The sequence below is a fragment of the Zosterops lateralis genome, assembly GCF_965231275.1.
Source record: "Zosterops lateralis genome assembly, chromosome: 12".
NCBI lineage: Eukaryota > Metazoa > Chordata > Aves > Passeriformes > Zosteropidae > Zosterops > Zosterops lateralis.
The window spans coordinates 18,809,149-18,827,185 of NC_139772.1; the positions used below are offsets into that span (position 1 = coordinate 18,809,149).

At 45.0% G+C, this 18,037-nt stretch overlaps 1 protein-coding gene across 1 annotated transcript in view; it reads left to right on the forward strand.

The window, feature by feature from the left end:
• Positions 1–954: 954 nt before the first annotated feature.
• CHST8 (carbohydrate sulfotransferase 8) overlaps positions 955–18,037 on the forward strand; it is a 181,864-nt gene continuing 164,781 nt past the window's right edge. Inside the window, exon 1 of the mRNA XM_083870075.1 lies at positions 955–993. The gene's annotated coding sequence lies outside the window, so the exon portion shown is untranslated. The remainder of the gene's footprint in view (positions 994–18,037) is intronic.

Sequence of the window (18,037 nt, forward strand, 5' to 3'; positions counted from 1 at the left end):
AGCCTCTCCTGTATTTTAGGGTGGGAAATAGCCAGCAGAGAGTGCAAGAGGCCCCTTCTGTGCTGTTACTCCACAGTCCATATCCAGGCTCAAGACAAGGAACCTCGGTGCCCACCGTACCCTGGCTACAGCGTGTCTGCTGCAGTTTGTTGTTCGAGGACACCATCATTTCAATTCTCTTCCAATTACTTCTGTGTCTGCCCTTGAGGTGCGCTCCTTCTTTTGGGAGCAAGTATGAGCCACCGATCTTCCCAACCAATCTCAGAACACATACATATTCCACAAACCGCAGGCCGGAGGAGACGCCCGGCAGGATGCTCGTATCCACACGGAGGATGTGGGGGAGCCTCCCTTCTCCGTTCCTCCGGGCCGACCCCCGGCAGCCGAGGCGCAGAGGCTTCCCCCGCACCGTGCCCGGGACCTTTCCTCCCTGCCCGCGACCTGCCCCTCGGGGGTGCAACATTCCGCCCGGAGCGGCGCGGGCCGAGGCTCGGGATGCGGAGCGGGAGCGCGCAGGGCGGCCCCGGGCTGGGCCCGCAGCGCCCGCTCCGCGCCGAACTGCCCTACAGACAATGCACGATCCCGCGGCCGCGGCGGAGAGCGGCGGCAGCCGCCGGAACGTGTCAAACTTGAGGCGAGAGCACCCCTGGAAAGGCGGCGGCCCCGGCCGGCCCCGCCCGCGCCGCAGCGAGCGAAGATGCGCCGGGGGCGCGGCAGGGCCGGGAGCGCTCCCCGCCGGAGGCCGCCGCACCTGCTCCCGGAGGTGCGCGCTGGGCGCGGGGCGGCGGCGGGGCCGGGGCCGGCGGGGCGGGGGGCGGGAGGCGGGGAGGGGGGCGGCGGCCTCCCGTCTCCGGGCGGGCCGTCCCGCTTTACTCTCTCCTCCCCGCCGAGCATCGCGGGCGCGGAGCCGCGGCTGCGGCGCGCAGGGCGGCGGCGGGAGCGGCGCGGAGGATGCGCTGAGCGAGCGCGGGAGGCGGCGCGGCCGCGGCGCAGGTCAGTGGCGAGACACCCCCCGTCCCCGTCCCCGGGACGCGCTTCGCCGCCCGGATCCCCGCACGCCCCGGCCGCTCCCCAACTTTTCCCCGCGCCACTTCGAGAAAGTGACCAAACTTGCGGCGGGGCCGCGCTGGGGCCCCTCGTCCCGTGTCCCCTCCTCGTCCCCGCCGGCGCGACCCCCTGAGCTCAGGGCTGCTCTCCCGGCTCGCGGCGCCGTCATTGGCAGCGGCGGTAATTGGGGCGGAGGGGCAGCGGCCGCGCTCGGGGAGCGGGTGCGGGTCCCCCCGGGGCTGCGGCGCGTCCCCTCGTCCCCAGCCCGCTCCCCTCGTCCCCAGCCCGCTCCCCTCGTCCCCAGCCCGCTCCGCTCCCTTCGCGCCGGGCGGGGCCGCTCGGACACCGGCACCGGGACCCACCTCCGGGGGAGGATGGACCCGGCGGCTTCGACGGGCTGAACGCTCGTGGGTACGGCTCCGGCGTGGGTTTCTGTAAAGAAAACAACGGGATCCGAAGCAAAGTAGTTGATAAATGCGGGCATCTCCCTAGGCTGGAAACCCAGTTCACCCGGAGTTCAGTCTGTGCGAACAGGAGCCGTATGAGGGGACACGGAGGCACTTTTTAATTTCTGGAGTTCTCTTTAGAGAGCAGGGGGTTTCTCTGGGCGCTGCTCTCCCGCAGCAGTGCTTTTCAGCACGTCCCGATTCCCCTGCCCCTGCTCGGGCACACTTGGCAGCTCGGACCTTGCAATGCCCCTTTACACCTCAGCCAACCCTCCAGGAACGGGCATGTCCAAACCACGGCAAACACACAGCAAAGAATGATTTGTACGTGCCAGTCCCAGTGTGCCAGTGATGGGCAATGGGACAGCGCCCTGCTGACGGCTGGGATTCCCGGGGGCTGGCTGTAGAAGTAGCAGGAATGATGTGATACCCGGTCGTAGCTGTGTCATTAGTTTTTAAAGATTTTTCAGGGGTTAGGAAAACCCGTTATTGTAATTGTGTTATAATATTGCTTTCTGTCTGTAGCTGATTTATGTGGCACGTAGATTAACATGTTTTAAAAAACACAAAGATGCTCTTTCTTAATGTTAGACAGCTACCCTGAAATTCGTGTATTTTATTGCCAGATTTAAAAGTTGCAGCTATTAAGAGAATAGGCTGTATCTACAGTACCAGGGAGAGAGGGAATAGTAAACCTGAACAATCTCAGAAATGAAAACTGGAAATGCTGCCACTAAATCTGTTTTGTTTATTAATGATGCTCACCATTTGACAAGAAAGCTATCCTCAGTTTATCCCAGGAAGATTTCATTTTGTCAGATGCCTGGTGTCTCATCAATTCCTTTCATGTCCCTGGGATTTTCTCTTTTCCAGGCTCAGGCCACAGCAGCTCTCTGTGTTGGGGATAACTGTTAAGCTCTTTTTTTGAATTCATGAGCTTCCAAATTAAACTTTTGCTGACACCTGCTACCTAGCCTGGTTGTGCATAATGACAGTGTCACCCAGGCTACTGGATGTCTGTCACCAAACAAAGTAAATTGCAAACAAAAATAATTGTAAGGTGCCTGGAGTGGATAACACAATGATTTGGGGGGCATCTGGGAAACTCTGGCTACTGGAAATCCAATCAAAGTCTGCTCCTAATGGAGCAAACTTTCCAACAGCAATCACAGGCAGGAATTAAATCCATAGAGTAGATGGCAACAGAGATTAATAATCATCATCAATTAGCTGATGGAATCAAACAGAACAAAATGAGGGTAAACAAAAACCTGTCTCCCCCTCCCCCTTGAATCCGGTCCCACCTTCATTTATCCAGAGTCAAGGATCTCTCCTGAGCACTGGTTTCAAGTGCCAAAAAATTTAGCAGGTGTCATAACATAAGGTCAAGACTTAATTATTTATATGGAGACATCAATCATCCTGTGGGGATGATTTATTTATAAATCACCAGAGCTGTAACACAAGACAGTGAATTCTGATTTCCTCCTGCTCCTTCCTGAAGGGACCAGGAGGGTCCACACTGTGGCTGAATGGCCCCAGGAGCCTGTGGAAGTTTTTGCCCAGCCCCACATGGAGGAGGCTTTTCTACACCTTTTAGATCCTGCAACCAAAATACCACCAGGGAAATCTCATGCATATTTGCTACATCTCAGTAATGAACATTTACTGATTATGGATTATCTGGAGAATTTAGCTTTTTAAACATTATTCAAATTTTTATGTTTATGTAAGCTAATAAGACTGAGGAGATTCAGTAACTACTCTTTGCCTTATGGTATTTGAAAAGAGTGTCCATGGGGCTTAGCTCAGCATCTTCCACAGTCACTTTTAAAAGACTAAAATAGAATTTTTCCGCCTGAAAAAACCACCCTGCCTCTACTCAGTATAATGTTCTTTGCTCACAATTAATGCCCAAAATCAATTTTCTAATATGCTTTTTATTTTTCTGCTGAGCACAAACAGGATGGCACAGTAAAAGCTTTTATTGCCATCTGATTAGGCTGCAGTGGGGGTAAGTGGCTTGGGCCAGCAGGGCTGCAGGATTGCTGTGCTGGATGCAGCAAGCACAGAGGAGGGCATGGGATGCTGAGCACCAGCCACAGTCCTGCTCTCAGGGTCATTCAGAGAAATGTTATCACCTCTATGGGCAGAAGCAGGATCAGGCCCATTAGGTTTTCTGATCCAAAGTCATGAACATGCGCTTGGACTGTTCCTTAACCACCTCTTCTGGGATTTTGATAAGGGTTAATTACAGCCAGGGATTCTCAGAGATTTGTCCATTTATTTATCTGTTAAGAGGAAGGATGCTATTGATCTTATTCACATGACTGTTTTTCAGGCAGGGAGGTGATTAACTTTGAGTGAAACTGGTAAAAAAAGGATATAGGAAGAGAGATGGAAAAGAAAGTTGTGGTAAAAAATAAGAGCTAGGACAGAAGGTTTCCTTTGCTTTTCTATCAGGATCTTGTGAAACTGTGTAGCCCAAACCCATCAGCTTTACCATCAAGAAAAGAGGAGCATGAGGAGTATCTAGGGCATCTTCTGATCCTTCTGAACTTCATGGCAGGACTCCCTTTTGGCAAGAGCAAGTCAATAAGCTCTCCTGCACATCCATTATTCTGTTCCCACTGATTTTAAAAGAAGAGCATTTATCACTGTATTTCAGCTACAGAAATACTAAAATAACGTTTCACTGGGTTTATCAGAGGGTGTGAAAAAGGATTGATGAGCTGGCAATGTCTTCAAGGAACAATTAAGATGTTAAGAGTGCGGGGAAATATTTTTAGGAAATAACTAATTAATGAGAAAATAGGAATTTAAGACCTGGTTCAGTTATGAAATGTTCCTCAAGCATCCTCTGGATTTTGTTCAGAGCATGTGAAAAAGAATGAAAAATTCATAGTATTTCTTATAGGCAAGACCAGTCATCTGCTTGTCTGTTTTTATGGTATACTGGGTATATTTATAGCATTTAGTAATGCCAGCAACATTCAATGTAAAGAGTAACAGATGAATGTATAGTGAAACAAGGCACTGGCAAGGCAGGTGGGAAATGATTTCCAAAATATTGCAGCAACCGGGCTGCGAGAAATCTAGGACGATGGTAAACATAACAGACCTAGGTAGCTTCAAGCAAAGCTGGGTTAAAGGCCCAGGCTCAGCCCTAGGTGCTGTCCTAACTCCTAGAGGAGGAGAGCCAGGACTCCTGTGTGTGAGCCCCAGCAGAGGTGGCCTCCACACCACCCCAGCCTCGATGCATCCAAGGGCATGGGCAACAGTAAAATTGAAATTGAGTGCAGAGAGGAGAAAAGAGGGGGGTGAAATTGTATTGGCTCAACTGCAAGAAACGAATCACAGGCTTCCCTAATCAGACGGATGATGCCTAACTAGGGCACAACATGAACCACAAAGAAAGGTGGCAGATTTCACAAATTAGTCATGGCAAAAATGCTGAATTTCACAGCTTGAAGTGAATTCATGTTATAGGATGAAACAGCACAAAGTGATTAAGAGTTCTAACTGATAGGAGCAATAAGCATGTGAGACTTAGTCATCACACAGCAGCCGACATTTGTCTCTGGCTTCAGCTGAGCCACAGGAGCAGCCCTTCATCCTCTAGTTTTTGATGATGAGTGGAAGCTGGTGAGGACAATCAGATCCTACAGATGTTTCCTGGAGTTTTCTGTTTCTGTGAGGTACAACCATGGCAGTCCAATAGAGCTGGAGCAGCCACTCTGGAGGGAGATGTTCTGCAGGCACAGGCTCTGCTCCCGGTGCCACCACTGAAACCTTGGAGCTGTGCCAGCAGGAGCAGCAGGACCTCATCTTCACAGCATGACCCACTGGGGAACAGCAGAGCGGGAAGACAGCTGAGAAAGGCTAGAACAAAGGGGGACACTGTTGCAGCACACTCCCTGCCATGCTGGGCATGACCTTCCAGGTCTGGCAGTGCCATTTTTAGAGCCACTCAGTGCTGCCACCTCATAGTGGCCACACCACAGCACACATCCCTAATAGAAAACAACCATTAAACTGTCTATTCCCATTTTCTGTTCTTCTTTCAGGGGATCAAAACCACTGTCACAAGCCTCTGTCACAGGTGGTGTTGCATGACTTTTGCTGGTAAAACACTTTAATAGCTGTGACAGCACACTTTCAAGGAAATGTCTGTTAACAGGTACTGGAACATTACCCTACCACTTGTATCCCTGCTTCGATGAAGTAAAAAATTCTGAAGAAAAATGTCACCGTTATATCTCAATATTTTTGTTTCAATGTACACACTTCTATCATAGCTATTGAAAATCCGTAGAGCAAAATGGAAGGAAAGTGAGTTAATACCGACCAGGACCAGGCCACCCTGGAGAGTTCCTGCTCTGCCAGGCTGTGGCCAGGCTTGGGCAGCCCCAGCAGGGTTAACACACCCCGAGCTGACAGGCAGAGCCACAGAGCTTCAAACCTTCAGAGAGCAGAGCCTGGCAGCTTTCCTCTGTTTATTGCGGGTGTTCCAGCACTGTCGGGTCCACTGAGCACAGCTGTGTTAATATCGTGCAGGGAGAAGGGGAAGCTGGTGAAGTTGCAAGGACTGAAGCCATAGAGGAACTTAATGGGGCAGTGCCAGTTTCTTTAAATCCCACCTGGAACTTATTAGCCATCCACGGGGTGGGGGGGTAGCAGAGCACCTGCATCCCGAATTATCAAACACTCACCTTCTGTGCAGAGTCCAGCTGCACCTCGACTGGGCACTGCACGGCCACAGCTCCACTCCTGACCCAGCACAAGAGGATTTTCTGTTGTACTATGAAGAAAGACCCCAAGAGGAATTGATTGCTCTTGAACAAGGATGCAAACACAAAGTTTGAAAAGAATTATCATTTCTAAAACATTTTGAAAGGAATGCCCTTGGAGTCCTTGTAAGGAACTAGAGAGGACTTTTAAGGAGGCAGTCGGGGTGAGAGACCCTCTTCTCCTACACTGATTTTGGAACCTGGCAAGCTTTAAGAGATCTTTCAGTAACATTTTGCAAATCAATGCTAATTTGGTGCATCGGAGCTCAGCACTGTGCCAATTCACTATCAAACCAGTATTAACTAGGCATTTTTGGGGAATGTTTATAGCTCAAGGTCCATTAAATATGCAAGCCTGGCAGTTATTTCACCACTCTTAAAATCTGTAATTCGAAATGTGCATCAGAGCACCCATAAATGGTCTTTCAGTTTTCATCAGAATGAAGCCTCCCTCTCTTGAAAGTGCAAGTCAGTGTCCTGGGAGAGGGGGCTGGTGCTTGGGATGAAGACAGGAGGCAGGAAGGGACTGATGCTGCCTGCAGTGCTGCCATGGAGAAGCACAGCCATGTTTGTATCTGCTGGGGGCTGATCTGCCATTCAGAAACCACCCTGGAGAAAGTCAGGAAATGTAAAGTAAATGGCAGTCCTCGAGAGAGCACTAATTACTCACCTTGGGAAAGGAGGCCTGATCAGTTGCATAAACTTTCTGAGTGTTTTTTGAACCTGAGTGCTTGTGATCTGACATCCACTTAAAGCTAGGAGCTAAATAAAAGTTGCTTTATTCTTTAACAGTTGCTAATTTAGCCAAAACTGCAAGAGATCCTAGTCTTTAAATCTGGGTTCCTTTAATGCCTTCACAAAAACAGTTTGAGAGAGGTTAGTTTCTCCTTCTGTTCAATGTGGTCCTCAAATACAGATCCCCTTCAGAGTTGGGAGAACGACAGCAGTAGTTAGCTGGTGACATGTATCAACTTCAGGCACCTACGTTTGAATATGTGATTTAATATGCCTTCATTTTTATGTCCTGAAATGGGGATCCTACTTAGCTCAAAGAAGATCAATTAATTTTTGTGTTGCTTTTAAGTTCTCTAAGGGAAGATGTCACATAAATAATTATTTAATATACTTTAACAGGTTTTTTTTTTGCATGAGCTGCTTGATCTGCTTAAAGCATACAAATCAGTATGAGCTGAATTAGTAAAATAAGTTCAGAAATCTAAAGAGTGCATCAGAAGTTAGACTAGTGCATAAAAAGGGGTAAAAGCTAAGTTTGCTCTTTCATTGGCAAAAAGCAGACAGATTGTTTTTTGTGAACCCTTAGACTTCTCATGTCTCAGGAATCACAAAATCCATTTGTGAAAAGATCTAGGAAATAAAGAAAGAAATTGTACAAGTGGCATCCTGGTCAGCAAAGCATGTGAGTCTGCAGGCACACAGACAGGATGATGCCATGAATCTCCCCTTTGTGTTGCAGTTCAGAAGAGGAGTTATTTTCTTCATCTGAGCAGATGCCAAAGGCTCAGAGAAGGGCGAGCGGACAGAACGCAGCCCCTTCCCTCTGTCAGAAATGTATTTGCCTGGTTTCGCAAGTAACAGAAGAGAGAATCCCATCCTAATCTGCAGTGATGAAACCTCTTCGTTATCACAGCACTGGGTGTAACTGTTATTTCCTCCTTCCATCCCCCACTCCAGAACTTATTCCATCCAACACAGACTTTCACATCCACCAGTTCTAGGGAAAGTTCCTTCCCTGCCATCTCTAGGATATTTTACAAATACTTACATGCTTTTTTCCATCTTTCCCCAAAAGCAGACTTTATCACACTCACATACAAAAACCTCCCTCTACAACTACAGAAGCTAATTTATTACTTTCCTGGCTTTTCTTCTCAACCATTATTCAGATCCTATTGTTAGTGTTTCTTCCAATAATACCAAAGCCCTGTGACAATGTTTTAACGAGTCACTTATAACTTACTACCAAAATAATTCACATCTGCCTGTTAGTTATGGCTATATGATCCACCCAAGGAAGCTGCTGGCCAGTAAATTACTGAGCTGTCTGCCTTCACACAGTGCTCCCCAAACTGTCCAGCATCTCTTCTCTGCTTTCTATCACCTAACTTAGTGCCAAGACGAAGGATGGCAGCTGTTTCACCACTTAATGCCACTATTGCTTTGCAGACTAGGGGGAGGGGATTTCCTTTCAAGATGCCACTCTTACCACTGAGACTGGCAGTAGTATTATCTCACATCTTTAAATACCAGTCTTGGAGTTATTGGTGTGACAGCGAGATTTTATGATATAGAAAATTTATATGGACAATTTCTTTACTTTTTTCAACATTTAAAATCTAAAGTTGCTTTTGAACGCTTGAATTAATTAATTAATCCTTTTCTCATAAACACTGTAATTGTTTAATGCTTTGGGACAGCGCTGCTCATATTGTATTGTGTATGCTGGCACTCCTGCAGGTCTCAGTGTGTCCCCATAGCAATGATGTTGTATATGCACCTAAAACTGTGAGTCTGTAGCTCACATAAAGCTCTTCCATTCTGTTCCTTACACAGGAGGGCTACAGCACTGAGGGAAGCCAGTGCATAATATCTATAAAGAACAAATCATCACACTTACCTGCACTGTGTTCTTCTGATATATTATTATTATTATTAACCTCAGTTGCAGCACTTTTACTTCGAAATGCTAGAATCAACTTGTTATTCTACCTTTAGTTTGCACTGGGAGAAACTCAGCTCAGGGTAATGTCAGGAGATTAACCGAGGTCTCTGTTATAGTAGCAGCATGTGTTGCTACCACAGAAATTCATCTGGTTTTCATAAATATTTGATAGGGCTCTATCATCCTCATCATCATTTTGGGCTGGTTGGAAGAGGAACCCTCTGCGAATGCAACCCATTTCCAAGTTGTCATGGAAAGTCACGGTGATATTTCAATCAGAGTGTTCTTATAACAAATTCCATTCAAATTCTGTCTGAAAGGGAGTTAAGGTTTCATCCTGCTGCTTAGAGAATGATATGCTAAATGCAGCTTCCCATGGGCTTGGCTGCAGTCCAGCACTTTGTAATTTATAGTTCTCCTTCCGAGTTGTGCTGTGACCTTGGGACTACACGGTGAAGTTCTCCCAGCCCCGGCACTTTTTGCTAAAGCACCATCCCAGAGTCCTCACCCCTTCCCAGGCTGCACAGAGCAGCTCCTGGAGAGCCAGGGCAGGGCTCTGGCACACAGGCAGGTGGGAGCAGCAGCACAGGGGAGTGCTCATTTCCTCTCTTTTACTATTAGGAGCAAATCATGGAAGGTTGTTCTTAAATGACAGAAATTATTAGCTAGCTGCAAAGCATGAAATTCATTCACAGAAGAGGTTTAAATTCTATTAGCCAAAGGCGTTTGCTGCAGAGACAGTCACAAAACAGCCCTAATTTGAGATCTCCAAACAGCTGTTGTGCCCTATGTATTTATATTGAAAAAATAACTTGGAAGATTATGTTATCATGCAATTAAATTTTAAAAAAAGTTTTAACATTAATACTGATCTTATTGATAGCACACAGGGGGTGCCTAAGATGCTTTACTGAGAAATGTGTGTGTCCATGGCCAGAGGAACTGACAACCCATATTGTAACACGTGCCACTTTTAACAGAAAAATTGTGTAATTGAGAGAAATTATTGCCCCTTGAAGATTACATTCATTATAGATTGTAACAGAGATATGTCTTCAGAATGACTGCAGTTCCCTTCAGTTAAAGAGCTATTCAGAAATACCAGTGTTTGAGCTCATGGACATAGCTGCAATTGTTTTAACAGAGTTAGTGAGGAAAAGCAATTTAGAGGAAGGTACAGCAGACCCATGCAGCTCTTTTGTTTCTTTATTCTTTCCAGATTTTTCAAGGACATATCTTCTAAAAGTACTTGTTTGTACTTAGCTATTTGGATTCCTTAGGATGGGGAATAATTTTAAAATAAAAAAGAATGACTTTTAAAATAATGATTTTTAAAATTATTTTTTAAAAACTTAAAATTATGATTTTAGAAGTCTCTTAGACTTCTTATTTCACCAGTAATTTTCTGCAAAACAAGGGTTATGGATTTAGCTTTGAAATGAAGGAAAAACAACTCTTCATTTTTTCATTTGGTTTTCAAAGTATTGCATCTGACGTTTTTAGTGATTGGCATTTACCATAAATGAACCTTCTCTGTAACCCAGTTGTATCCCAGTTGTATCTCTTTTGAAGTGCTTCTTCTATTACCTGTTGTGAAGACATCAGAGAATCATTATGTTAAGTAGTTCTTTGTAAACAATAAACCAGCAAACCCAAGAAACTCCCTCTACTAGGTGTTCACCACCAAGATAGCACTGGCAAAACATACATCAGCCCACTGACCAATCTAAAATTGCTGCCCCTCCACTGGAGAACTTCAGCAGAAATATGTTCTTTCTTTTTTGCTTCACTTGTGACACAAGTGCAGTGAAATGATCACAGCTGTGGGCAGTGCCCAGAGGTGAGGTGTGTGGTGCTGTGTGTGCAGAGACTTTTGTGGCAGTGCCCCGATGGGAAAGGACAGCTGGCAGTATTTATGGCAGGCTTCTGTGCAAGAGCTTTCTGTGCTCTTCACTGAGTATTAATTCTGGCAGTAGCTCTAATTGTGCTGTAAACCACCCTGGGTGCTGGTTGCTGTGTGCCCAGGAGTTTGACTAGAAGCCAGCCAACAGTGAGCTCTGTGATAATGGTGCATCATTTCGCCGCAGGGGCCTCATGCCCGTGGGTAGCAACAGCCTTCCTGCTTCCTCCCACGCTCCTCTGAGCAACCCAATCCCATCTCCAGGGTGTCTCCTGGACTATAAACTTGCTGTTGTTTATTATTAGCACACCTTATGAAGTGTGAGGTGTATATTAGAGATACCTTTCTCTCACATGTTAGAGAATTAATATCAGCCTGTCTCCAACCCAGCTGACCCCATTCCCATGCATTTCTAGGGCAAAGAAGTCGTGGGGAGAACTTGTGCAGAGGGGACGCACCAGCAGAGCTCATAATTTCCTCCAGGAAATGTCTTCCCTTTGCAAAGTCATGCTCAGCCCTGGGAATCTCCTCAGTCTTTCAGTGCAGACCAGTCAGTATTGGCTTTTGCAGTGCTCTGAGCAGAGGCAGTGGTTTCTTCCATCTTTTCAGTGTTGCAGAGGTTTTTGTGTGATCATTGACATTATTCATGCACACCTCCAGTTCCTCATCCTTAAGTGACTTTGAGACTTCCTTCTATAATCCATCATATCAGCAGCCCTTGGCTGGCCTTGCCTTAGTAACAACTGCTTCTTCTTCTAGCAGTTCTCCTGGCACCTCTTGTCAGCAGGACAGAAAGCTGAGCTCAGTAAGAGGGGACTATGTGGGATTCATCCACATTTGGATGGGAAGGGAAGGAGTGTGATGGATAAAGGATATATGTAAGAGAGCATCAGAGGAAGCAGCTGGGCTAATTCAAAGAAGCAGCTCTGCTTTGTGATTCCATGTATCACTGTGTGCCATTACCTGGAGCAGAGCCTGTGAGACCAAGGAGTACTTGTTCCATCTGAGCTGGCTCTTGTGTGTCTGATTAAAGCCTCCCTGCTTTTCCCAGCCATACCCATCAGTGGCTGCACAAGCCTGGCAGTTATGCCATGCTGGGCACTTTCCCTGTTTGGATGTTCAGCTGCTGCTACTTCTTTTTCTCAGGGCTTCTTTTCTCCCTCTAATATCTCACCTAAACTTTTTCTTTCTTAGCTTCAGGCCATTGCTCCCTGGCCTACAATTTTCTGAGACTGTGAATAACTTCCTTCATTTCTGTTGTTCCTTTGATATTAGACAGTGGTCATGCTCACCCTAAGCCATCTCTTTCATTGGACTCTATGAATTTGGCATTCTCAGCCACGTATTATGTTCTCTAATCCATATGTCGTTGTCCTCCTTTGTTTTCATCTTCTTTTGAAGTTTGGTTGCAAGAAATACAGAGCATCATGGTTTTAGATGGCTGTTGTTTGTATTGACTTACATGCACTTCCCACAGTTAGCTGTATTTTCTTACCCAGAAGGGCTATTTTTGTTTATATTGGTTTACTTTATGAAATTATCTCTCTCCTCTCCAAATTTAATTTTGCAAATGAAAATATATGAAAAAACCTCTCCATTTTGCTGCCAAGGTATCAACAGAAAGCGTAAGACTAAAGAAGGCAACTAGTTATAGAGGTTCCTAAGTTCAATTTTTGTTTGCTGCAAAAGCTTTGTATGAGTTTGGTGCAGCTTCTGCACAGGTAATGGAGGCAGGACCGTCCTCAGGATTATCCCTGTGCCATGTGTAAGGATCTCTGCCATTTTGGAAAGCCCCATCAGCTACCTGTCCCCAGACCTTCAGTTTCTCCAGTAACATAGTTTCCTCTGATTTAGCACCAAAATATGAATTTCTGGCCTATGGGAAGTTCTAAGTTTGGGGGATTTTAATATTTTAAAAAACAGTAGTTTAAAACCTTGTCATGAAATAAAAAAATCTTGGGAAGGAAGTTCAATTTAGTGAAAGCAGGAATGCTCCATCTAGATGATTTTGAGCCAGCCTGGGTACTGTGATTTGGCTGTACTGGTGAATCTCCCCTTGTCTCAGCTCAGCATCCTACAGGAGCTGCCAGTCCCAGCCCTCCCTGCCCTGAACTCTCCCTGGCAGAGCCCAGGGCTCAGCCAACACCAGCCTCCACCATACGGCACTGCCTCTCTTACCTTGATGCTTTCCCTAGATAGCAAATCTACACCTGAGAAATGTAAAATGCCTCAGGAAAAGGTGGTGTCCCATCATGGAAAAGGAGATCATGCCCAGGAGTGAAATCTTTGGTGAAAGAACTGCAGCTCCCCAGAGCAACAGGGAGGTTGAGAAGGGAGAAATTTGAACCTAATTTTGTAGAATGAGGCCATATTAAGATTTCTAACAATGTCCAAGATCTGAATGATGGAAATACCTCCTGCACTGTGGCATGTTGGGCTCTGTGGACGTGCTCAGGACTGGATTTGTGCATATGTGCCACTCCTGTGTACAGCCTGGCACTAATGGTGTCCCTCCTAAAACACAAGAATCCATCAAGTGAGCACTGCTTTTCCAGCTTCTTCCTTGTGCACCCCAGCACTCAGTACCAGTCCCTTGCTTTACTTACTCCTTTAGTCTGTGGCACTTCTTGTCCTGGGCTTGTAATGGGTTTGCAATTAGGGTCTCAGTTCTGAAAAATCATGAGAGAAAGAAGACCTGTAATAATACTGTTTTAAAATAACTAATTCTCAGCACTACATTCACTTACTGAAAAAAAACCCCTCCAATAACTATTAATAGCAATGCACATGAGGACTGCTGACGTAAAGGACAGGACAAACTTTCTAAAATATCTCCTATCTTTGTACTCTATAAATATTTATTTGTAGCAATACTGCCGATTTCAGTGGCACTTCACCTCACTCTGTGTCAGCACAGCCATGATAGGACAACACCAAGTGAAAAAGTAACATCTGCAGAGCCCCTTCCTGCCAGAAGAATTGGCCTCTGAATAATTTTTTCTTTTCAGTGGTTGAACCAGAATCAGTAGGGGGAAGAATTGCTTCAGTTGTCCAAAAGACAACTCAAGTGTTTCGTTTTTATCACTGAAACAGAAATCTTCAAAATTAAATCTAATTTCCAATACAAGAATTACTTTTTTTTTATGCAAGTGTCAAAACAAAACATTCCGATTTTTTTTAAATTCAGAATAATGTCACATTTAATTAGTTGCTACCCTCATTTAAAAAAAAATCAAGAAACAGCAAATAGTTCATAAAACACTTAATAAATGAAAGATCTCAGCAAGAATTACAGTGAAGCAATTGCCTTTTAGACAATCAGTGTTTTTCATGTACACTGAAATGCACATTAGAAATGGGCTGTTGCATCTGTCTTTTAGTTAATTATTAAATTCAAAATGTTTGAAATATGTGTTGTAAGATGACTTTATTTTAATTTTCCCAGCAGAGACATTGACAGCTCCTGGATGATACTGCACCTAACTGTCCTCTTTAATGACATTTTCTTTTTAATAATCATTGATCCACGTGAAATTGTCAGCTCCTAAATAGCAGCTCATCACTCACATTGCTTGTGAGAGCTCTGTCAGGGGCTGAGCATGGCACAGAGGATCTCCTGGTATACAAGTTCACCATAGAATCACATGGTAGTTAGATTTGATTTGGATTCTAATATTTTGTGGCTGCTCTAAATACCACAGTATATCAAAATACTGTTTCTTTTGTTCATGTATGCTGACAATATTCTGAAAGGTCAGGTAAAATCCTGTGGTGAATCATAAGCAAAATAAACTGGTTTGGAAAGCTGTATCTCCTGTCTGTCCCCAAAAACAAGAGCCTCTCATCTCCACCTCCACCCTGTTTGGGCCAAAATATCACCTTTTTCTTAGCTGATTGTTTAAAAGATTGACCATCCCGACCCAGTTGTTCATGCAATAAGAACATAAAGGTTTTTGCCATCCTTCAGCAGGTGACAGGGATGGCTTGGCCTGTCTGGGCTCAGCACGAGCCCTGCTCCAAAACCTGGCTGTGCCCTTTGCTGAAGGAGCAGGAGGGCAAAGCAGGGTGAAGGAGGGCAGGGAGAGGCCAAGGAGCACATAGCCCATGGTGAGACACCAATCCATTAACTAATTTTGCCCCTCCTGCCCTCCTGTCTCTGACATTGCTCCCAGCATATCCTTCCCCAGCCCCCACACTGACTTCCAAATACACTGAATAAAATCAGGCAAAGACAGCAGCCCAGGCACCTGCTTAAGGCAAGAAAAGAGGGATCTGGGCTGTCCAGGGGCCCTGGTGAGGCAACAGACTTGAGGCAAAGGGGTAAAAGGGTGCCAAGAGGAAGGTGTAAATTCAAACCTAGAGCTGAGACTCGTATATAAGAGTGAGAAGCCAGACCAGCTGAAAGGGAAGCTGCATCCATGCCCCAAGGGATTCATGGAGAACAGAAGGCTGCCTGGCTGTTTAAGTGACCTTTCAAGGACACCAAGGAGGATGGGAACAGTTTACAGCAGTTCCTGGTGGCAGAGACAGGATGAGTCTCCCACAGGCTGGACCTTGAATCAGTCAAAGCCTTGCTTTTCCCTCTCACTGCTCCTAGAGTCACCTTGAATGTTATGAAAGCAAACACCTTCTGGAAATGAAATTGTAACTTGTGGTATAACAGCACATGTGAAGCCCTAAAAAACCACAGACCTTTCAAAATCATGTTTTAGTGGGTCTGGTCCTAAGGAGCAACCATGGCTTCCAGCTGCTGTACAGAGCCTTGAGAGGCATCATCCTCTTTATAATTTTAAAAAGAAAAGACATCAACACTTTTGTGACTTCTTCCCTTTATAGGGAGTGCTGTGGGGGAAGAGATGGGGAAGGCCTCCCTGTTCTTTCTCAGAGAATTGCCTGGATTAAGGAAAGGGGAGTCCTTTAGGACCCTCCTAGATAGCACTACACTTATTCTTTTTTAGTGATTTCCAGCAATTCTCACAGATTAGTACCCCCTCAGGACAGTTCTGCTCACAGACATATAATGCTCTGTTTTCTCCTTCCTCAGCAGCTCCCCTGAACTGGTATCCTTGGGAAGGAGAAAGGTTTACAGTTCTTTGCCCTTTTTTGTCTCGTAAGCTGTACTCATTCTCTGCTGCTACACAAACAATAAACCAGGCACCCAAGCAGGGAGTGTCAGTAATATTCCATTTCTCTGTCAGACTTTAGGTCAGGTGATATAATTTTGGGTGAGGTATTGTCTGCAAAGACAATGAATGCAAGAAACCATCTTTATCCCAGCAAGGGATAAACTGGATGATCCAAGTGATTTTCTCTGTCACTGTCTATGTTTCTACTACGGAATAAACTGCTGGGCAAGGAGAAGGATTTATTGCTTGGATTGTAGTGGTGGATATTTCCAAAAAAGCTCAACTCAGGTTATCTCCTCACTGCCTCATAAGGGCAGCATGTGTCCAGCAAAAAAAGGATATTTCCCTGCTGTGCAGAGACAACCTGGAGAGGACAGCATATTCCCTCTGAAGGGTGTCACAGATGGCAAGGATTCTTGGTGTGGATGGCTCAGGTCTTGAATAACAGCAGGAACTAGAGGCAAATTTTGGCTTTCTTTGTTTCCAGGCTTTCTGAGATGTATTTAATCCCAGAATAAATTCTTAGGACTTGTGTTCTAAGGAAGCTCTAGGAATACTGAAGTGGAGAGGAGAGTTCTGGGGAAATTCATGGATTACAGCTTTTCCCTTCCCTGGAAGCCTGAACCACATTCACAGTATTACCAACCTCAGAGCAGGAAGAAATCTGCAGTCCTAATGCCAGCACAAAACTCCTCCATGAAGCAGTCTTCTTTTAAGATCCTATTCATTATACCATAAAGGTGTCACAGGTCAGTCTGTTGTTTTACTTTTTAAATGAGAATGCCATAGTCCAGCTCATAACTACAGCAAGGTACCAGCCCTCAGCCTTGTACATTTGTTTTTCCAGGCAACTGAAGAAAAAACCCTTTAGTGGGTTCAACAAAGGGAACCAAAGATAATTGTTTATAGTAGATAGACATGAAGGTGACTCGTGGATGTTTATACCTCCCAGACTGAGAAATGTTATCCAAGGGAACAGGATGTTTTGAGCCTACAGCATCCTAATGTTTTCTGTGAAATAAAACTCCATAGTGTCACAGGGTCAATAGTTTTCTTCTGCTGTTAGCCCCTCAGTTCTATTAAGAAATTCTTGAATATTCTTTCCTTGTCTCTTTTCTCTTTTTCATTTTGTTTGTTTGTTGTTTGTTTGTTTTGCTTACCAGATGTAGAAATGCTTCTCTTAAAACACTGTAGCCAGTGAGTGTCTGTAGCTGACACTGGATAAAGTTGTCATTATGATTTAGGATTTCACTGATTGTACTTTATTATTTTTATATTTTGCAAGAGGTTTTTAATTTTAATTTTGTGTTTTCATGGAATTGTTTAAAGTGAAGGGGCTTTGCCATACTGAAAGGATATTGAGGAGAGCCTGTTGTTATTACCATGCAAGCCAGACAGTCTGAACAGTCTTTCAGCCAGATGTAAATCCACAATTATAAATCACCACGTGAAGGGGAATAGCAATCACTGCATTTTGATCTGTCACCACAATACTTTTCATATAAATATACTGACCAGAATAGGAAATTTAGGTGCATTTTTGTCTTCATGCAGTAAACATCTCTTCGAAGCACCATTTGTGCTAGACATCAAGAGTATCTCTGAATAAGAACTGCTCACAAAGAAGAGATGGTGCCAGCCTTATGCACAGCAGAGGGATTAAAAAACCCACAAAAACCCTGCTGGGGGCAGAACTGCCTAGGCCTATAAAATTTTTACAAACTGGGGTGTGCAGCATTGTAGTTGTGTACACGTAATGCTGAAACAGTTCCCTCTCCTTCAAAGAGAGAGGCTGCCCTGGGAGCGTTGGGGCAATCAGAGTTTAGTTCTGATTTTGCCATGGACTTCTGTGGTATTTTCTGCAAGTCATTTAATTTCATTGTGCCTAAGTTTCTTCATCTGTAAAATAAATCCTTCAAATACAATTGGATCAGCTTCATACAGCAAATTACATCTGATGCTGAATCATGTCTTTTATCTCTCTATCTGCCTGCTTATTTTTATTGTGAGCTCCTCAGGGCAAAGATTATCACTTGAAGTCTCATATA